Source organism: Paroedura picta, chromosome 7 (assembly GCF_049243985.1).
Source record: "Paroedura picta isolate Pp20150507F chromosome 7, Ppicta_v3.0, whole genome shotgun sequence".
Lineage (NCBI taxonomy): Eukaryota > Metazoa > Chordata > Lepidosauria > Squamata > Gekkonidae > Paroedura > Paroedura picta.
In genome coordinates, this window is record NC_135375.1 from 113931349 (window position 1) to 113953959 (window position 22611).

General features: G+C 47.0%; 1 protein-coding gene across 3 annotated transcripts in view; it reads right to left on the reverse strand.

Moving 5' to 3' along the window:
• Window positions 1-22611, reverse strand: part of LOC143841564 (dual specificity protein phosphatase 13B-like) — a 38361-nt gene that overhangs the window by 10294 nt on the left and 5456 nt on the right. Inside the window, exon 1 of one of the 3 annotated variants that reach the window (XM_077345996.1) lies at window positions 18138-18286. The exons of 1 other annotated variant lie outside the window; for it this stretch is intronic. The gene's annotated coding sequence lies outside the window, so the exon portion shown is untranslated. Of the gene's footprint in view, window positions 1-3403; window positions 3500-18137; window positions 18287-22611 lie in introns of those variants that run through there. One more of the 3 variants, XM_077345998.1, reaches the window with a different exon arrangement.

Sequence of the window (22611 nt, forward strand, 5' to 3'; positions counted from 1 at the left end):
TAGCACATTTGTCTCGAGGTAGCTATGGCAAACGTAGTTCTGTGAAAGGGTGAGAGCTTTTCATCAGGAATTCTCAGTATCACCACTAAACCACCATTCTTAGGCTATTGGGGGGGGCAGGATTCTGCTATAGCTTTTTATAAAACTATGATAGTCCCAAAGGCAGGTGTGGCCTATTTCAAAGTTGGGGGTCCAAAGTGGATCCTGGCTGTGCACTCCACTGCAGCTGGCCTTGTCACACTGGTTGGGCCAGGAGGAGCAAGGCTGCTGTCTGAAGAGCCCTCTCCTAAGCTGGGAGGTGCAGTTTGGATTCCAGCTGCTGGAGAGATTTTCTTTCAAACAGTTGGCTGTCTCTGGAGCCCTTGAACCCACCGGTGGGTCGCCTTTCAAAGCCAGCTGAGGCCCTTTCCGTCATCACTGGGGGCTGAGTCATACCCCTTTAGCCCTGCAGCATGCCAAACAACCAATAAATTACAGATCCAAGCAGACATCCAGGTTAAGCTGTCCATCATCATGTGGGGAGGGGGAGTATGTGCTATTCACGTGAGGATGCCCTGGAAACAATGCTTTCCTTGAGCCACAGGCTGGGGGGAAAGGTCTGCCCTCACTGCCTGTGGCTTCAGTTTCAAGGCCCAGAAAGAGCTGAGTGACTGGCTATCTGCATGTATAGGTTAAGGCAAAATGTCGTAGCCATACTGTACTTGCATGATACGTTCACAGCAGATGTCTCGAGGAGAAGAGCCTACCTTGGTGTAGTGAGCCAGCTTGGTGTAGTGGTTAGGAGGAGTGCGGACTTCTAATCTGGCATGCTGGGTTCGATTCTGCACTCCCCCACATGCAGCCAGCTGGGTGACCTTGGGCTCGCCACAGCACTGATAAAGCTGTTCTGACTGAGCAGTAATATCAGGACTCTCTCAGCCTCACCCACCTCACAGGGTGTCTGTTGTGGGGAGAGGAAAGGGAAGGCATATGCAAGCCACTTTGAGACTCCTTTGGGTAGAGAACAGCAGCATATAAGAACCAACTCTTCTTCTTCTTCTTCTTCTTCTTCTTCTTCTTCTTCTTCTTCTTCTTCTTCGTTTTCCATCCTTTCCGGGTGATGTCAGTACATTATGTTAAAATTTGACATCCTTCTGGTTTCGGGTAAGTTTGGGTGGCAAGGTGCATCTGGAAGGGGGGGGCACCTGCCTGGACCAGGAGACTTGACAACCCAGCAGCAGAGTGACAATTTGCCCCTTCTCTAGGGTCTTTATATCGATCTGAGAGAGACAACAACTGAAAGAGCACAATGGCTTTCCTTTATTATCAGAATTTATTATCCGAAGGCTGTTGACCCCCCCAGTCCTTTAATTACGGCCACTGTTACATCTGTCTGTAGCCCGACTGTGGCGTAAAAGCACACAAAGGGCTGGCAAATGCCGTGTCCATGAAGTCATCTCCATTTGCAAGGGAAGGCGAATTGTTTAAGTCTGCTTGGGGAGGGGCATTCTTCTCTGGCGCTAGGTGTTGTTGAAGGAATCATCTGGAGCAAGAGACCCCCTCCCCGCTGCCTCTTTGTGCTCTTGGCGAAGGAAAGACTGGCGGCCAGTCACCGTGACCCCTTCCTTCTCCCCCTTCGGCCTATTTTTTGCTTTTGAAGACTCAGTTACTGGGGGGGGGGCAGTAATTTAAACCACTGCAAAGCTCTTTAGTGGATTTTGTTTTGGATTCAGGCCATTTCCAAAGTGCTGTTGAATTACTGTGGGAAGTTTAACGTTCTTCTGTATGGATGGAAATGTTGTCAAGCTTCAATGGTACAAAAACTAGCAAGGGGAAGTTTTCGGGGAGCTTCTCCTTCACCTTTGACAACTGGCGGTCATCTTGGCGCCTCAGGAATTGAATCTGTATATGAGGCAGGTCCCCAGTGTGGGGCCCGTGGATGCCGTGGTGGGCACTGAGACCTTTCCTGACGCCCACCAGGTGTTTTTACAAAGTGGGCTGGGTCAGGTGGGGCTTGGGCCCAGCAAGGCTTCTGATTGGTTGTGCAGAGTTTTTAAAACTTTGCTTTGGCAATCATTCCACTACAGCACAAAGAGTTTCACCTTGTAACTGAAGGTATGTAGGGAGCAGCCATTTTGTGGCTGGTTATACTGCCTGGGAGAGCGATGTTTGGCAACCATTTTGTGGCTATGTCAGTCAGTCAGTCAAATGTATTGCGCATAGGCAGACCATATATAATGTATGCTGTCAACAGTAGACTCAGGAAACCTTATTGGCATACACAATCACAATCCAAGGAAGCAAAATGGGTTAGACAAGACTACTCTCCCTGCCTCCAGTATAATGCATCTCATCAACGCTGGAAGGCAAAGGCCGAGAAGCTGTGAGCGATCAAGGAGGCCCCTGACCCTACCTCAAAACAGGAGCTCCTGTAGTTTTTGGACCACCTCAATTTTCACCATGCCTTCCTTTCCCATAAAGCAGTGTTCCCCAACCGCATGGAGCCCTTGGTACTGGGATGTGGCAGGGGGGAGAGAGGCGCACCTCCCTCCCCCCTGCAGCGTGGTGCTCGCTGCGCCGGGAGCGATCGGCCGCTTTGGTGGATGAATCACTCAAGCTGGGGGGGGAGGTGTGGGCGCAAACGCTCAGCCGCCATAGCTCTGCACTTGCGCACTTGCACGCTTCTGCGTTTGTGCCCACTGGCGAGTGCCGCGCTGTGGGGGGGAAGCACAGGCGCAAATGCACAAGCACAGCAACTCCGCGCCTGCACCCACCGGCGACCACCGCTCTCCCTCTCCCTCTCCTCCCCCCCCCGCTGGTCCCTGTGCCTCCCTCCCCCCCCTCCGGTCACCAGCCTGAAAAAGGTTGGGGACCACTGCCATAAAGCATCAGAGGCTGAGCCCTGCTTAGTATTAGGGTAGGAGACCACCAAAGACGTCTCGAGTCGGTGTGCAGAGGGGGGCAATGCCAAACCACCACTGTTAGTCTCTCGCCTTGAAACCTTAAGGGGGCCCCCATAAGTCGGCTGTGACTTGACAGCATTTTCCACCAGGTCATTTTAACTTTCGTGACACCCCTCCAAAGAATCCTGGGATTTGTAGTCTGATGGTATGCTGAGAATTATGTTTTAGATACTTCACACCTCTCCAGTAACTGCACCACCCAAGGTTTCTTGGAAAGAATGTTAAAGTTAATTTAATGCTCTGGCGTAGAGATGCCCCCAGAGCAGCCAGCCATGAGTTGGAAATATGAACTTAGAGCAGTCAGAAGCAATATCGCTGCCATTCATGCTTATTTTGGCCCTAGGCCCAATAAATTTTGTGCCAAAATACAGCAGACGTCTAGCCAAAAAGCACCTAGTTTGACAGGAAGTCAGAGAGAAACAGCAATGTTTATACAAACTGGAACCAGCTAGTCAAAATACCTTTGCAGTCTTTCGCCTCCTGCATTAACTTGGAGGCTTTTCCAGACACCGTTTTGTCCAGTTCTTAACCGCAGCAGCTGGTACAATGTTGGCCCCGCTTTGCCCCTCTGTGTGTCTAAATTGTAATGGACTTTGGCCTCAGACAATGTTTTGCTTACTCTATAGGCCAGCTCAAATGAGAGACACGGGACAAGTTAAAGAAAAAAATATTTTGTCTCAAGCTATCTATTAAGGATGAGTCTCTGGTGGCGCAGAGTGGTAAGGCAGCAGACATGCAGTCTGAAAGCTCTGCCCATGAGGCTGGGAGTTCGATCCCAGCAACCAGCTCAAGGTCGGCTCAGCCTTCCATCCTTCCGAGGTCGGTAAAATGAGTACCCAGCTTGCTGGGGGGTAAACAGTAATGACTGGGGAAGGGAATGGCAAACCACCCTGTATTGAGTCTGCCAAGAAAACGCTGGAGGGCGTCACCCCAAGGGTCAGACATGACTCAGTGTTTGCACAGGGGGTACCTTTACCTTTTTATCCATTAAGGCGTGTCTACAGCCTGCCCGCCCTGTGTAGAGAGCAAAAGAAATCCTTCTTCCAAGAGAAGTTCATCAAATCAAGATTTACCCATTGTCGGCCAGCTTAATCTTCAGGTAACAAAGTTAGCCCAACTGGATCTTGTGTGTTCCAAGAGCTTTCTGGTTTGGACTTTGGTAGGCCTCCGGGGCAGAAAATTCCCAAATAATCAAGAGGGTAAACGAATAAGACTTCCAAGAGGAGTCCCTTCTTCCAGTCCTTGTAAAGAACTGCCCTCTGTGATCTTTGGCAGACATTTGTAACCACTCCCATTCTCATTAAACATTTCCTTAATCGGCCAACAACACTGCCGTGCACATGCAACTCCCCATATTCCAGATGTGTTTCATGTACTGGAAATGGAGTCCCACAATTCCAGTGTTCCTCTGTTACCAGCAAGTTGTTAGAGATAACTACATGAGCTGGCAAGATCTTCATGGAACCTCTCTTGGACATTTAGTCCACCCATTCTTCCTTTGGAAGTCCTCAAAGGTACAGAGGAGCAGAACAGATCTCCCCGGGGTCTTTTGTGAGAGTACTGACGATTCCACCTTGCTCCCTCCCTCCTCCCTCCCCCCCTCTCTCTCTGATAGGGTTGAACCAAAATAGAGGCCCTGCTTAATGAAAATGTTTATGAGAAAGAAATTCCATCTAAACATCCGGAAGAAGTTCCTGGCAGTTAGAGCGGTTTCTCAGTGGAACAGGCTTCCTTGGAAGGTGGTGGGTTCTCCACCTTTGGAAATTTTTACACAGAGGCTGGATAGCCATCTGTCGGAGAGGCTGATTCTGTGAAGGCTCAAGGGGGTGGCAGGTTACAGTGGATGAGCGATTGGGATGTGAGTGTCCTGCATAGTGAAGGGGGTTGGACTAGATGACCCATGAGGTCCCAACTCTATGATTCTATGATTCTATTAATCAAAAGTGGCTCCTATCTTTTTGTGATTATGAAGAGACTGTTATTGAAGGACTGGCCAAGTTTTGTCTCGTGAACTCTGATTTTCTAGGATTTGCTAGGATTGCCTAGCCCTCACAATAAATAAGGTGCATATCCCCCACAATAAATACACTGAAATCACAATAAATCAGCAAGTAGCCAGACTGGTAGTTGGGGATTTCCTGCATTCTGGACTAGATGACCTGGAGGTCCCAATTCCTACATGGTGCTGCAACACTATCCTCACCGTTCTGTCCACTTTGTGATATCCTGTTGGTTGGAGCAGTCACAGAGGAATAAATTAGGGGACAAAACTGCCATGAGACAGCAAGTGAGGGCGGGAAGTCGGCTGTGAACTACAACAAGCAGCTGTGAAAAAGAAGAGTAACATGTTTGAGGGCAGCCTCACCTTCCCTCCACCACTCCTTTCAAGTCAACCTGTTCTCAAGCTTTTCTAGGTAAGAGGCAGTCAGAAGTGCATCGCAACCTTGGTCGACTTTTTTGGTGGTCACCCATCCAAGTACTAACCACGGGATTGATGGGTAGTTTTTGATGCCATGTGCTTGTGTTGTTTACTTTATAGGTAAAGGTAAAGGTATCCCCTGTGCAAGCACCGAGTCATGTCTGACCCTTGGGGTGGCGCCCTCCAGCGTTTTCATGGCAGATTCAATACAGGGTGGTTTGCCAGTGCCTTCCCCAGTCATTCCCGTTTACCCCCCAGCAAGCTGGGTACTCATTTTACCGACCTCGGAAGGATGGAAGGCTGAATCAACATGGAGCCGGATGCTGGGGTCAAACTCCCAGCCTCATGGTCAGAGCTTCAGACAGCATGTTGGTTGCCTTATCACCCTGCGCCAAAAGAGGCTCTATGTTTCTTTATCCACCCCTTTATCTTCCCGTATAGCTTCTGGAGTGTTATTTTAAAAAATAGTATTATAACATTATTGCATATGCAAAATAAGTGTGTGTGTGTGTGTGTCTGTGTGTGTGTATGTATGAAGCTGACATATCTTTTCCCCTGAGAAAGAAAAAGAGCTTGGGTGTGGTGAGGTGGGGTGTGTGTGTGACTTAGAGCAGAGAGGTTGAAGGGGAAGGCTAAGCAGCCCCACCCTGTCCCTCTGCAGCCATTAGTGTCTCTTCCCAGGTGTTTGTTCCTGTCTCTCCCATGGACTCTCATCCTTGACCCTGCAGGGTTCAGCCAAAGGCTTTGAGGGAGAAAAGGGGTTGGAGGAGAGATCCTTGCCTCTCAGCTGAAATCTGAAATGACTCACTGCCAGGCCAGGGGGGTTCCATGAGGTTTTCTCACCTTTGGGTAGGTGGGAACGATTACCGAACGTCTCCCCTGCCATTTCTTAGTTACAATATGGAAACCGTCTGTTGGTGGGAGGCGAGGACAGAAAGTGCGTCAGCTGTTTCTGATTTTGTTCCCACAGTCAGAGATACAGCCGGCTCCAAAACTGTCCCGGCCACCTGTTCAATTAGGGCTTGTGAACCGAAGCTGATTGGAATTTGACACTCCATTGCTTTGCTGGGTATTGGGATGGGTCAACGCAAGCTTCTCAGGTAGCCCTGACACAATGTGCATGCTACCCTGTGGAATCCCAGATGTCGCTCATAAATCAAAAGCATACAGCCCTGCTACAGTCAAGCAGGCCGAAGATAGCGTAATGCACTAAAAATAATCAAATTATCCCAAAGGTCAAGCCACTGGAGACTGGCTAGATCATCCTTGCAGTGCAAGCTAAACAAAGCAGTGAAATAGATGAGATCCCACCCTAACATCTTCCCAGGGTCATAATTCATTCTTAAGTCTGAGATGTGTGAGAGGAAACAGCCTCATAAACTTTATGCAGAGCCCTGTCTTGGGGAAAGAAGCTCTCTAAGGGAGCCTGGGAAGGCAAGCTGTTAGGAGCCTGACAGTGGTGGAATATCATGCAGCACCAGGAAACAGGCGGAAATTAATAAGGTGGGTGGTGGCAACCTAGAGATGGACACCAGGGAATGCAAATAAATTCTGCACTGTAAATTTTATGTCGTTAAATTCTGGAATTTTCTGAATAATGTAGCCAGATATTCTCTGGGTCAGGGGTAGTCAAACTGCGGCCCTCCAGATGTCCATGGACTACAATTCCCAGGAGCCCCCTGCCAGCGAATGCTGGCAGGGGGCTCCTGGGAATTGTAGTCCATGGACATCTGGAAGGCCGCAGTTTGACTACCCCTGCTCTGGGTGCTTAATATTTTTGGAAGTCAAGGATAGTTCATAAGAATATTTGCCAGCCAGCCTGCAGGGGGAGACGGGCTATTTAGTTTCTCGGGGATTCAAAATTTGTAAGCCACCTCAAGTTCCACAAAGGTGGCTAATAAATGTTTTCAATACATTCATAAGATAAATAGTCTCATTCCACTTCGGGGGCCCTATTGGTATGGGAAGGTGGCAGAGAAATTCTTCAATTAATTAATTAATTGATGTTTATTTTTCTAGACCTCCCTTCCAATACAGCTCAGGGTACGTAAACAACATCATGAAATAACAATTAGATTTAAAACATAGCAATCTGGTTTCCCCACTAAAATCATACCAGATAAGGGGGGGATTAACATTAGAAGCTGATCTCTCCATCTCCCAGTGGGGAGGTCTGCAGTTTTGGTGATCATTTGGGGCCTGGTGGAACAGCTCCATCTTGCCAGCCTTGCAGAAAAAGGGAAATCAAGAGAAGTGAGTCACCAATTTATCATACAGCAGCCGTTCCTGCTGCCAGTTTGGTGTAGTGGTTAGTAGTGCGGACTTGTAATCTGGCATGCCAGGTTCGATTCTGCACTCCCCCACATGCAACCAGCTGGGTGACCTTGGGCTCGCCACGGCACTGATAGAGCTGTTCTGACCAAGCAGTGATATCAGGGCTCTCTCAGCCTCACCCACCTCTCAGGGTGTCTGTTGTGGGAAGAGGAATGGGAAGGCGACTGTAAGCCGCCTTGAGCCTCCTTCGGGTGGGGAAAAGCGGCATATAAGAACCAACTCTTTTTCTTCTTCTTCTTCCTCATCACATGCCGGGCATGTACGCATGTGCACTCACACACGCACACACACCACCTATTCATTCCAGGCTCCCAGAAACAGAGGCCCACAATGAATGCGTGTCTCTCAAAGGCCACCTCACAGACGGCAGCCTCAAGAAAAGCCAGAGACCAGATCTGAGGTGGGAGACTTCCCTAAGGCAGAGGCAGTCAAGTAAGCCTGTGGTCCTCCAGATGGTCATGGACTACAATTCCCATGAGCCCCTGCCAGGACCACAGGTTGACTACTCCTGCCCTAAGGAAAGGAGAGCCGGAGAGCTAAAAGGAGAGAGGTTAGAGTGGGGCTCCCCCAGTCTGTGAGCCCCTTCGGAATTCTGACACAGGGTGGTGGGGACAACCACAAAATGGCTGCCACCGCAGGTGATGGAGGACAACTAAAAAACTCAAGTTCAGAGGACAAGAGGAGTGATTTCAAAAACGCCCTGGGAAAGAATAGTGAGGGAGAGAATAAAATCAGGGCTGTACACAATGCTGTTTCAGTCTGCCTAGCCGAAAAGACCAGCAGTGGCCAATGAGAAGCCCTGCTGGAAAGGAGTACCCCCTGGCACAACTCCGTAAAAGCAGAAAAGTTGAGGAATGGCTGGCAAGCGAGATAACATTCAGCGCTTTGCCATTCAGCTGGCAAAACGCTGTTTTTACTAGATGCGTAAATGCCCCCGCTGGGTGACCTTGGGCCAGTCACATGTTCTCAGGCTGACTCACCTCACAGGGTTGCTCTGAGGATAAAACAGAGGAAAAAAAGATGTGGAACCCCACTGGGGGGGAGGAAGGTGGGCTATAAAGAAACGTTTATAAACAAGAATGGCAAGAGAGGTTAGCAAGAGAATGTGTGGACGTAAAACTGCATAAGAACAAAAAGAATGCATTCTGCTGCAGTTCAACATTTTTGGGCTTTGAATGATGCCGAAAATGAGGTATGTGTGATTCTGGACTGTCTACAGCAGGGGTAGTCAAATTGCGGCCCTCCAGATGTCCATGGACTACAATTCCCAGGAGCCCCTGCCAGCATTCGCTGGCAGGGGGCTCCTGGGAATTGTAGTCCATGGACATCTGGAGGGCTGCAGTTTGACTACCCCTGGTCTACAGGATCTCAGTTGCATCATGTACTGAGGTCAGAGACTTATTAGATCTTGACCTTAAAGTCAGTAATACCTTTTGCCTTAAATGAGGAGACTGAGAGGATATCTGTCATGTAACGTCTGTCCTCAAGCATTCTACTTAATGTGCAAATCCTTGGCCTTTCACTTTAAGAAAAAAAAGGGGGTATTTGGCTGGCAGTCAAAGACTAATTATACTTCCTTGATGTCCTACTTAGGTGTCTCTGGTTTAACCACCATGAGTCAATAGAAGCATGTCTCCAAATGCAGCTGAATTATTCATTGTGGAAGAGCTGATGGAGGTTATATTTGTAGATTCGGGTGTTGCTCTGAAGCGGCAGAACCAAGTCTGAGTCCAGTGGCACCTTTAAGACCAACGAAGTTTTATTCAAGATAAATGCTTTTGTGTTCAAGCAGTGTGCAGTGTGCTTGCACATGAAAGCTTATATCTATGAAGATCTTGGGAGGCAACTGAATCAAATGGGGGCACAAGAGGTTTTCTCTTCGATCCTGCCTGTCAGGGGAAGAGGAACGAGTCAAGTGTTGAAGATAATGGAGGTGAACCTCTGGTTGTGTTGGTGGTGCTGGCAGGTGGGATTTGTATTCTGGGACTTGGGATGAGTTTTCTAGAAGAAAGCCAGCTAGCACAGTATGGGTTTCTCTTGTCCAAGTTGGGAAAGACTCTGTTTGACAGGAACCTGGGGAGATTCATCAGGAGAGCTTTACACTGAAGCCAAGAGGGGAAGGAGAAGTCCAACATTGGGATTCTTTGAAATGAAGCCACAAAGGGAAAGAGACATCTAACATAGGATTCTAATATAGGAGATCAAATAGTAATGGCCCACCTGGGAAGGCCAGGTCAAATGGAACCAAAGGTAAGAGGCTTCAGGTGCCTATATACCAATGCCTGAAGCATGGGCAATAAAAAGGAGGAGATCAAGCTTCTCATGTAGACAGAGATATATGATTTAGTAGCTATTACAGAAGAGCCTCTTGTGGCGCAGGGTGGTAAGGCAGCCAACATGCTGTCTGAAGCTCTGACCATGAGGCTGGGAGTTCAATCCCAGCAGCCGGCTCAAGGTTGGCTCAGCCTTCCATCCTTCCAAGGTTGGTAAAATGAGTACCCACCCCATATTGAGTCTGCCATGAAAACGCTAGAGGGCGTCACCCCGAGGGTCAGACATGTCCCGGTGCTTGCACAGGGGATACCTTTTAGGCATTACAGAAACTTGGAGGAATGATTCCCATGACTAGAATGCAGTCATGGATGGATATGAGTTGTTCAAAAGAAACAGAAAAGGTTGAAGAGAAAATAGAGTGGCGCTGTTTATGAGGAGAGGGCTTGCCTTTGAAGAGATACTAGAGGATGAGAGTGACACTTCATTGGAAAGTATCTGGCTGAAGATAAGGGAGGGAAAAACAAAGAGTATAGTGGTTGGCCACCTGACCAGGGTGAAGATGTAGATGCTTCCCTCCTTGAGCGTCTTGATAGAATATCCAGGCAACAGGACCTTGTAATTATGGGTGACTTCAATTTCCCTGATGTGTGCTAGGAAACAAACTCTGCTAAGCATCCCAGACAACTTTATGACATGCCTGAATAACAATTTCATTTATCTAATGGTGGAAGAACCTATGAGAGGCTTGGCCATATTCAACAATAAAGATCAACAGGCAAGAACTGGTGGATGGGGTGAAGGATGGGTGAGTGACTGTGTCCTCCTAGAATTCCTTTCGAGAGGAAGGTCCAAGGAAGTTCATAGTCAGATGTATAAGTTAGACTTTTTCAGGGCAGACTGTAATCAACTCGGAGACATGATGAGAGTCATCCCATGGACAAGAATGCTGGAAGAGAAAGGAGCAAGGTGGGTCCCCCTTAAACAAGAGCTATTGTATGCTCAAGCCATGATTATTCCAACAAGATGAAGACATGGCAGGTGATCCAAGAAACCTATTTGGATGAATAGAGAACTTCAGGAGGAACTAAGGAATAAAAAGGAAATGTTCAAGAAATGGAGGGAAGGACAGACCTCTCAAGAACAGTATCTGCAGGTTACTAGGCACTCTAGGGCAGAGTCTGCACTTACTTTCTTTATTCCATTGTCAATCCTGTTGAATTCAGATCGCTTTGAACTCGGGTCTTCCTCTCCCCCCCCTCCCCATTGAAACAGGAAAGTCTTCTGCACGTGGTTAGGGAGGCTCAGAAGAGGGGGGGAGGCAAATGGAGACTCTTTCTTTGCTTTCTTGAAGGGGGTGGGGAGAGGATCCAAGAAGTCAGAGGAGGGAGGAAAAAATCCTTTCTTTTCTTGAAGGGGGGGGGGACGAAGAAGGCACAAAAAAAAATCCAAGGCCGACAGAAGTTGAGAGAATTTAGGGGCTTCTCCTTTGAGGCAGGCTTGTCACATGACCACCTGTAGCCAATCACGGGTCCTCTACCATGGAGGAGAGCCCAGATTCAAAACAATGCAATTTTCTGAATATATTCAGGATTAGCAGCAGTCTGTGATATCCCACAATAAAGGTAGGGTCACTCTGGATCAATCCTTCTTGCTGCAGAAGGAAAATTTAAATCGCCCCAAATCCAAATGGAAATCGCATTCTGTGTAGAGGGCAGGGACTGAATCGACCTGGGGTTGGAATAAAAGCTCCGTGGAGTTTACACCTAGGTCAGCCACCAGAGAGGCCAAAGCTGGGAGTGAGATGAGACTGACCAGGGAAACCCACTATAACAAGAAAAGCTTCTTCAGATATGTGAGGTAAACAAGGCAATAGGTCCATTGGATGAAGATAGAGCAACTCTGATAGAGGACAGAAAGAAAGTAGAAAGGCTCATTACCTGTTTTGCCTCTGTTTTTCTCTGGAAGAATATGGACAAAGTAGTAGGCAAGGTATAGTGTTTGGGTGGTGAGTTGACATGGTCAGAGATGTTGTTGAGAGTCACCTGGCTGCACTGGATGAGTTCAAATCCCCTGGGCCAGAGGGTGTGCACCCAAGTGCTGAAAGAACTTTCTGGAGAGCTTGCAGAATCTTTGTCCATTATCCTTAGGACCTCTTGGAGGACTGGAGAGGAGTCAGAAGACTGGAGGAGAGTGAAGGTTATCCCAATCTTCAGAAAACGTAGGAGAGATGACTTGGGAAACTACAGGCCTGTGAGTCTTGACCTCAGTTGCAAGGAAGATAATGGAGCAGGATTTAAAGGGAGCAATCTGCAAACAACTGAAGGACAACTTTTTGATCTGAGGAAGTCAGCACGGATTTGTCTCCAACTGGTCCTGCCAGACCAACCTGGTTTCCTTCTTTAATCGGGTGACAGGCTTATTGGAGCATGGAAACTCAGTGCATGTTGTTTACCTGGATTTCACTAAGGCGTGATGTTGTGATATGTAAACTGGAGAACTGCAGACTGGATTTTTTGGATGGTTAGGTGAATAGGGAATGGGCTAGAAAGCCACACCCAAAGAGTAGTAGTCAATGGTATTTCATCAGATTGGAGGGAGATGAGCAGTGGGGTGCCACAGGGCTTGAGACTGGGTACTGAGTGTGGTACTTTTTAACATTTTAATCAGTGATCTGGATGAGGGTGTGGAAGGACTCACTAAATCTATAAAGGTAAAGATATCCCCTGTGCAAGCTCTGGGTCATGGGGTGACGCCCTCCAGTGTTTTCTTGGCAGACTCAATACGGGGTGGTTTGCCATTCCCTTCCCCAGTCATTACCGTTTACCCCCCAGCAAGCTGGGTACTCATTTTACCGACCTCGGAAGGATGGAAGGCTGAGCCAACTTTGAGCCGGCTGCTGGGATTGAACTCCCAACCTCATGGTCAGAGCTTCAGACTGCATGTTGGCTGCCTTACCACCCTGCGCCATAAGAGGCCCTCACTAAATCTATAGATGGCACCAAATTGGGAGGAGTAGCAAACACCCTGGAAGATAGAGGTTCAATGAGATCTGAACGCCCTGGAAGAGTGGGCAAATGAGAACAAGATGCAATTCAATAAGGATAAATGCAGAGTTCTACATCTGGGTCACACAAATGAGAAGCATGCCTGCTGGATGGGAGATATACTTATGGGCAGCAGTGTGTGTGAACAAGATCTTGGGAGTACTTATGAGCAGACACTGTGATGCAGCGGTAAAGAAGGCAATGCAGTCTTGGGCTGTATCAACAGAGGCATCACGTCAAACTCATAAGATTTCGTAGTCCTACTGTATGCTGCGTTGGTCAGACTACACCTGTGTGCAGTTCCGGAGGTCTCCAAAAGAACGTGGACAAAACTGAGAAGGTTCAGAGGAGAGCAATGAAAATGATCGTAGGGAGGTTGGAAAGGCTGATGGACTTAGGACTGTTCAGGCTGCTGAAGAGGAGGTTGAGGGGGAACACGATTGCTGTCTTTAAGTATTTGAAAGATTGTATTTTAGAGGTGGGCAGGGAAAGGTTCATTTTGGTTGCAAAGGACAGGACCCACAGTAAGATTTTAAATTATGTGCAGAACAGTATGAGCTAAATATCAGGGAGGGGAAATTCACAGTTCAAATAGTTCAGCAGTGGAATCAGCTGTCTAAGGAGGAAGTGAGCTCCCCCTCACTGGCAGTCTTCAAGCAACGGCTGGACAGATCCTTATCCTGGATGCTTGAGGCTGATCCTGCATTGAGCAGGGGGTGGGACTAGATGGCCTTCCAACTCTGTGACTGTATCTTGAATAAAAAATTAGTTGGTTGTAAAGTTTCAGCTGGAGTCAAACTTTGTTTTGGACTTGTAGTGAGAGATTTGTTAGGCTGATCAGGTATTTGAATTATATTGCATATATGTTAAGTAGATACATTTTTCATATTGTGTCAGTCCACGCAGTAATATGTTTTCAGATGTCAGGGAATTTAGCATAGACTGAGCAAAGTCTGTCTGAAGACTGATAGGGAATACTACTGTCACTATGTTATTTATTAACTTTTAATTGATGATTATTACATTTTAGTTTTTTGGGGGAAATGTTTAATTTTTCAAGTGTTATTACTTATTTTTCAGATGCTACACTGAAGTGCTTTACCTGACCGGCAGGATATGGTCATTCTGAGAAATTCTCTTCTAGGTGAAGACAGATTCTTGCCAAAAATGCGTTGGGTGATTGGTTGTACAATGCCTTGGTGTGCTGTTACCTTAACTGTTTAAGGAGGCCTTGTGAATTTCACATATTTTTGTTATTTCAAGTAGCATCTATTAGATTTAAGTTAGATTGTCTGTACTTTTCAGTTGCCTGATCGACCTTTCCCCAGCCACAAATGAATTTGGCAGCCTCAGGTTCTTCCTATGTCAGCTGGCCATGGACAAGTAGAGGCAGTATGTTGATGAGGGAAAATATGGGAAATAGCTGAGGAAATGTTACTGCAGGGCTTTGAGAGCTGCTATGTCAATTCTAAGCATTGCCAACAGAGGGCTTTTTGCTTTACTCGAGAGGGGCCTTGCCTCAAAGGCAGATCGTCGGCTTTGTGTGCCAAAGGTCTCTGACTCAATCTCAGGCATCTCCAGTTTAGAGTACCGGGCAGTAGGCGATGGGAAAGACTTCTTCTTCCCTTCTGGGAGGTAGAGGCCCAGCCATTTGTCTTATTACACAGACTACAGTAGAATGGCCAGGTCTACAGATTTGTTCCGAGAATCCAAGATGTTGGCTTCTTTTTCCTGGGCTGAATCTGCACTTACTTTGTTTATTCCATTTTCAATCCTGTTGAATTCAGATCGATTTGAACCTGAGTCTTCCTCATTACTTTCCCCCGACTTGAAACAGAAAGTATTCTGCACTTCATTCAGGGAGCTGAGAGGGGGGAATGCGGAGGAAGTCCAGCTAGCATGTTTTATTTCTCCTCTTTTGTTTGTTTGTTTAATTTATATACCAGATGCTCGGGAGAAGCTGGTGGAAAAGCCTAGTGGAGCATGAGGCTTTTTCTCTAATGAGCCGAGGGTGGGGGGAGGGAGCAGTCAGCCAGCCAGCAGCAGCAGCCTCTCAGAGAATGAGGCAAATTTCTGCTGGTTCTGGAGCACAGTCACTTTAAAATGGATTCCAGAGGGGAACAAAGAGAAAAAATAAATCTTGGGAGGAGAGTTTTGCAACCAAGAAGCCTTTGAACTGATGCCCTGGAGAATCAGGGCTTTTGTACAACGTTGGAGGTTCGGTAGCAAGTTAGTTTGGGGAAAAGCAGAGAGCTGCACCTTTACTCATGCCGATTGTTTTGCTCTTGCTTCATTAGGAAATCAACCCTAGACAAGATTGTTCCTGAAAGCGTCCAGCTGGGCAGATGGGAAACATCCATTTCACAAGAATATCAAGTACTCAAAGCCCATTGTTTCTTGCTAAAAATAAACACCCAGATAGTATGAGCTGCATACATAAGTGTGTACACTAGGAAAATGGTATCTATTAGATAGATAATGATCAGAAACCAGTTTAAGTTTCTGGTTCTCCGTCCATTGTCTTATACTTGAAGACCATCCCTTCTTTCATAGGCTAACAATACATCAATTTCCTCTTTAGTTAAAATGGTATAGTCCCATCCTGAATATTCATTATGGGGCTCAGCCCGTCCAAAGATTACACCACTGTGTTTTATTTTATTTTACATTTTCCTTTTATTTGAGATAAAAGCAGGTTAACAAAAAATTAATTAGCAACTTGGATAGAACTACAGAAAATTAGACATAACATCTCATTATCCATTTAAAGAAGTATAATATCCTCCTCACTCTTTCTTGTCTAGTGGTGCATATTGTACATCTAAGCACTTTTCTTGAGATAGTCCAAATAATAAAACCATGGTTCTTCATACTCTTCCACAGATCTTCCATTAATCATATAGGTAAGTCTAGCCATTTTTGACAGTTTGGCTACTTTGTCCAGCCACTGAGCTATGGATGGGGCTTGTGTGTTTTATTTCTGCGATTTAATAATATGTAAGTTGTGGTGATTTAAAATGTAGGCCTCTGGCATCAGGAAGGGCGCGTGGGTGACTGAAGTGGGTGATCATGGGATGGCAGCTGTGCCCGAGAAGAGATGGACCTAGGTGCTTCAGGGGGTGAGAGAAATCTGCATACTGTGTGGAAGATGATAGCCCGGGTGGCAAGTTAGGAAAACGAGGCTTTATGAAAGTTATTAGCCTAAGTGGCAAGTGAGAAAATAAGACTGTGTGGCAAGGTCTGTTGAAGGAACTTTAGAGAAAAAAAGAACTGTACCTATCTGAAACCACCATCCTGAAATTGTTTTGCTGGCAGACTTCTAAATTAACTCTATTTAGAAGAGAAAAGAAGGGTTTTATTTAAATTCAAATGGGTCGCCGTGTTGGTCTGAAGTAGAACAATAAAATCAGAGCCTAGTAGCAGCTTTAAGACCAACAAAGATTTATTCAAGGCGTGAGCTTTCGAGTACTTTTACTGTGCATCTTTGTTTTGTATTGATTGTTCAACAATGCAAAATAACACATATTCATCCCCAATAGTTAACAAAGTTTACAAAATATCTAATCACTGTTTTTCAAAGCATAAAAATGGTAACCCACTAATTGCTTGCATTCGAAAGTTCATGCCTCGAAAAAACCTTTGTTGGTCTTTGTTGGTTTTATTTAGAGTAAAGGTGGTCTTTTGCCTCAGAACTACCTGCAAACATTGTCTAACTAATCTGACTGAGCCATCCTGTTCTTTGGATTCGTAGGAATTCTAAGGCGAGATTAGGAACTGCTGAGGCCAGCCAGGGAACAGCCAAAGCACAGGTCACCTCAGAACACTACAGAGGGGCCATGAAAGGTTAGTGCAGGGCTAGTCAAACTGCGGCCCTCCATTCGCTGGCAGGGGGCTCCTGGGAATTGTAGTCCATGGACATCTGGAGGGCCGCAATTTGACTACCCCTGGGTTAGTGGTTCAAACTTGCCAAATACAGATCAAAGTTGGTTCGGAGAGAAGATTCTCTTTGGGGTTCTTAGATATCGACCCTGAATTGCGTAGATCTGAATATCGAAAAGCATTCAAAAGTTTAATTTTGGATCTCAACGTTCAAAGTAAATTCCTAGATTTCGGGATGTGCCTCTAGCTGCTCACTTGCAAGGATGTAATTTAAACCAAAGCATAACATTTTTCCTCATCCACAAAGTGCCGGTATTCACAATTCCTTTTCAAAATGCAGGACAATTTGCCTTTTGGCTTCATTTTCCGCCAGCGTTTTCTATCTCTACCCCCCACCCCCAGCTCAGGGCCCTCCTAGGAAAGGCTGCCTCTGCCACAGGGGCTGCTTGACTCCACTAATGCAAACGATGTTTTCACGTCCTCCCCCACCCCTGCTCTGCTCCCCCTGGCCCTGTTTCCTGCCCTTCTTCTCTCCCACCTCAGTTGCTCTGCCAATGTCAGCTGATGACCTATCCCGTCCCTGTCTGTCCTTCACGGCCATCAAGGCGACCACAATAGCCCTTCCTGCACTATGCTGCAGATCTCAACATTTGTCAACATTCTAGAATACTCACCTGCATGATGTTTTGTTCCTGATGAGAAATATTAATGATTTGAATTCTTCAGGAATTAACCAGGTACACTCAAATTTTCAGATTTTCTGGATAGACCTCTCTGGTTTAGAATACTCCATTTTTTGGGGGGGGGGGGGAACCCAGTATAAATAAGATTACATTTCAGTTGTATCAAACCTTTCCCCCTTTCCACTCAGAGCCCTTAAACATCACCCTTGGAACAGTCTCTGTTGGGTTTCATCTAGGTAGCTACACTCCCATTTACTGCTAGTTTCAGAGGGAAAATCAACAGGATTTCTGGGGTCTAGGATTTCAAGAGCTCTTACGAAGGGAGCTTTGACTCTTGAAAGCTCACAACTTCAAAATCTTGTTGGTTTCTAAGATGCTCCGGGACTCGTGACCCTACTGGTAAACCACCGACAGCCATTCGACAGGGTCTTTCTACGCAGCAGTCCAAAGCACAACCTGGCATGCAGACGCAGCTGTTGTTCAACCGCTCATGCGATAAACACTGCAACCTCCTAACAAATCCTGGGCATCTCGTTTTGTAAACAGCTTTAAAAGTACTTGCCTTTGTGGGGTGGGATGGGGGGGAGCAGCTCTGCTGAATGTTTAGGTGATGATGATGCCCCCTCCTGAGCTTCCTCCTAGGCTGGCCGTTGCACAACAGCTTCCCTGCCCCGTTCCTTGCATCCAGTTTATTCAAATGCTATTTTTAATTGTGTTAATTATAAACCATGATCTGCGTCCTCCTAGCGGACTTCCAAACATTTGAGTGAAAGGCAGCAGGAGCAGCCGTGGAGAGGCGCCCGGAGGTGATGGGATTCTTCACTAGCATGAATCAGCTTCAGCGGAGTCATCTTGGCAGGCACCACCAGATACGTTTGTTGCACCAGGTAAAGGGGCAGAACAAGCCACCGGGCAGAAGAAAGCATTTTCTAATCCCATTGGGCAATTGAGCTGATAGCAAGGGATACTTAGGGGAATTTCATTAGAAACAAAGGCCTGAGTGCTTCAAACAAAGATCTGGCAGGTTTATATGCTGACTCTCTGTGAATGCCCGGGATTCTTTGGGCCATAATCTATGGGAAGGAAATGATCTCTCAGTTCCATTAAGAAATCCGATGCAGAACAGACTAAATGCTGCCCTCAGAGAAGGTATGTGATAATCAGAAAGAGCTTTTCAAGGTTTTTTAAATATGGGATTACACTCGTGTGGTCGGACTTTGCTTTAATTCTAGTGCTGTTGCCAACCAGTGAGGTTGAACCTCAAAAGAAATGTAAACACCTATTATTCAAAACCTGATAGGGTTTTCAACAGCTCATCTCTGACATCTGCTGGTGGGAGGGGGAAATAACAGCTCACCTGTTTTCCAATCTTTCCCACCAAAGGCTGGTATTTGCTGATCAGATTTGACTCAGCAAGTGCCCTAAAGAGGGGGAACATGAGCAACTACCCTTTCAACATAGAATGCGTCACATTTTCTGGATTCAAAAATCCTCGCAAAGGAGAACAAGCATTTTTTACTATCTTGTGTCTAGCAGAGGAATAAAAGCATCTACAGAATGCTTGCTTCGAAGTTGTGAGTCAATTTTACAGCATTAAACTTAATGCCGAAATAAAATCTCACTTTATAGCATACATCCAATTCTGAACCTTGCCCATGGAGCATGGTTTGGAAAACATGCATCCTGGGGCTAGGCATAGACTGGGGGATGTTTGTACACACATGGTTTGCACACACAAAAATGTTTTTTTTTCAGTTTACAGAAGTTTTAAAAACTATTAAAAAGTTAAGTTCCATAGGGCAAATCTAAGATTTTACCATGCTGCATCATGAGGTCTTAAAAACAATTTTGAGGGTTGCTAAGCCTCTTGTGGCGCAGGGTGGTAAGGCAGCCGACATGCTGTCTAAAGCTCTGCCCATGAGGTTGGTAGTTCAGTCCCAGCAGCCAGCTCAAGGTTGACTCAGCCTTCCATCCTTCCGAGGTCGGTAAAATGAGTACCCAGCTTGCTGGGGGGTAAAGGGTAATGACTGGGGAAGGCACTGGCAAACCACCCCGTATTGAGTCTGCCATGAAAACGCTAGAGGACGTCACCCCAAGGGTCAGACATGACTTGGTGCTTACACAGGGGATACCTTTACCTTTACCTCTTAAGCAACTCCTTAAACCAGGCTTTCTCAATCAGGGTTTCATAAATAAGTGGCCCTGGAAGGGTTTCCTGAATAGGTGGGAATTTTAATATATATTTTTAATTTGTTAAATATTTCTTGAGTGATACGACCATATATGGTCATGTTGACCCCCCTCCAAAATTGGCCAACGATGGACCTGGAGGCGTTGGAAAGAGGAGGGGCTCCAGATGAGTATGTATGCTTCCCAACCGTATTGAGTATGTCTGAGCCACATATGGGATTACTCAAAGCCTGAGGAATGTTTCAGGGCTTTCTCAGTGGGAAAAAGGTGAGAAAGGCTGCCTTAAATAAAACAATGGAGCCCAGCAGGAGAATATGAAAGGATAATCCTGAATATTTTGAGGATTCTTTGCGAACTGTTGTATTGAATATCTGAAAATAAACTCTGATTTGTATTCGTCTGAGAAAATATGGGTATTTTTTTGGCTCAGATAGTTTGCCGCTGGCTGATTTGTGTAGCAACCAAGGACTTCTGCCTTGGTGGTCTCCAATCCAAGAACTAACCAAGGGCAACACTGCTTAACTTTTGCATTATTCTCCATGTGCAGAATGAGTCCAGGTCAGGGTTACAAATGGTGCACCAGCTGTAAAGTGAGCAGGAAATTTTCTTTCAGTTCAATTTGGCCCACTATGACAAAAATGTTAAACTATTCTGAGGACTTTAAAAAAATGAAAATGAAGAAAATCAGATCAGTAACATGTGAGGCTAAATCATATAAAACATTGAATAGTCTGCTCACCTTTACAGTCCCATTAACGCCTTTACACTCCCATTATCAAGTGACTTCAAGGTGTGTGAAACTGTCAAAGGTCCAGGTTTGAAAAAGAATGGTTTTAAACCAGGGCTGCCATGTCAGGGTTCAGTTGCAGAAGGATATGTTCAGGGGTCCCCAACCCCCGGTCCGTGACCCAGTACCGGGCCGCAAAGGCCATCATACCAGGCCGCCAGCAGCCGCGCCTGCCTCCCCCGCCCCCGCAGCGAGAGGGGGGGAAAGAGGCTGGCATGGCAGCTGGCGCGGCTGGTGCGGCAGCCGGCGCGGCAGCTACGCAAACGCGCACGCGCGGAACTGCCGCGCGTGCACGTTTGCACCCCCTGGTGGCCAAAACGTGCATGCGCGGCAATTCTGCACATGCGTGTTAGTTCCACCTGGTGGCCAAAACGCACACGCGCAGCAATTGGCCATGCACGTTTATTAGCAACTGTGGCAGCCGGGCCACTGGCTCTTCCCCACCCCCGGAGGCGGTCCCCGACCAGAAGGTTGGGGACCGCTAATGTAGAGGACACCCAACTTCCACACTGTTGCATGAAATGGCACAGATATGGGTCTCCTAGTTTTGCTGCTTAAATTATTATTTCATAACCAGATGCTGGTGTTTCAGAACTAGCCTTGTAGACAGCTGGAATAATCTGGGAAGATCCTGGTGGCCTTTTTTGCAAACATTTAGTGACTTTATCCAGGAAAAATGAATGAAGGAACGCCAGGTCTACTACGGAGGTCCCCAACATATTTTGAGCCTGTGGGCACCATGGGAATCCAGGCACAGAGTGATGGGCACCGTCACAGAATGGCTGTTGCCTGAGGTGGAGCTGCACATGCAGAGGAGAAGAGAAGCACGCTGGGAAGGGGGACTGAGAGGGCATAACAAATACTACTGTGGTGGCTGGACGTGGAAAACATTAGCCCATCAGATCATCATCATCAGTTTAACGCATAGAGCGCTTCAGCCGCCTCGGCGATCACCGGAGCCCAAGGCAGCCCATAGGAGGCCAGCGCTGTGGCATGGAGAGCAGGGGCGGCAGTGGTGGTGAACCAGCCGGCAGCTGCACACAGGTGGCCGAACCGCACGGAAGCGCTCAACCCTAGTATAGACCGACCTTTCCAGTCAGGCTCAGGGTGGTGTACAACAATTATAATAGAACATTCTGATAAAACAATAGATTAATAAAAGAATAAAACAGACAAAAATAATGTCCCATATGTGCCCCGTGTTTCATTTCATGGCCTTATTTCTGTCTATATCAGTCCAGCCATTTTTGTGGTAAGAAACTGGAGAAGTTGGGGGGGAGGGGCTTGATTTTACTTCCTTGCCCCTGGCTGGGTGACCTTGGGCTCGCCACAGCACTGAGAAAGCTGTTCTGACCAGGCAGTGATATCAGGGCTCTCTCAGCCTCACCCACCTCACAGGGTGTCTGTTGTGGGGAGAGGAAAGGGAAGGCAACTGTGAACTGCTTTCCTTCGGGTAGAGAAAAGCAGCATATAAAGAACCGACTCTTCTTATAATAACACGAGAATGGCCGATCCACCTCGATCCAGTTGGTGCCAGAGATCATCCATCAGAGTGACCAGCACAGTCTCCACCCCATGGCCAGGACGGAAGCCAGACTGGTATGGGTCCAGGGCCAAAGTTTCCTCCAAAAATGCCAAGAGCTGGTCCGCAGTGGCCCTCTCAACTACCTTGCTCAGGAACGCAAGATGCAATACTGGGCAGTAGCTGGCGGGGTCCAGCGATGGTTTCTTCAGAAGGGGGCAGATCACTGCCGCTTTGAGCCTCTGAGTGAACTCTCCCAAAGACAGGGAGAGGTTGACAATCTCCCTGAGCTGATCCCCTTTGCAATCTGAGCCTCCATTGAAAGGGAGGCATCAAAGATCACCTCCAAGTTCCAGACAGAGTGCAAAGTTAATTGTCCCCCATCCTCTTCTGATCCTTTCCTCCCCAGCCATAGGACCTCTGTCTTTTCCAGGTTTACCCTATATAAGCCTAGATTTTCAGCACCTTTTTCCACACTGAAAAAGCCCTCCTCGGCTTATACGCGGGTATATAAGGTAATTGAAATGAATCCCTCCT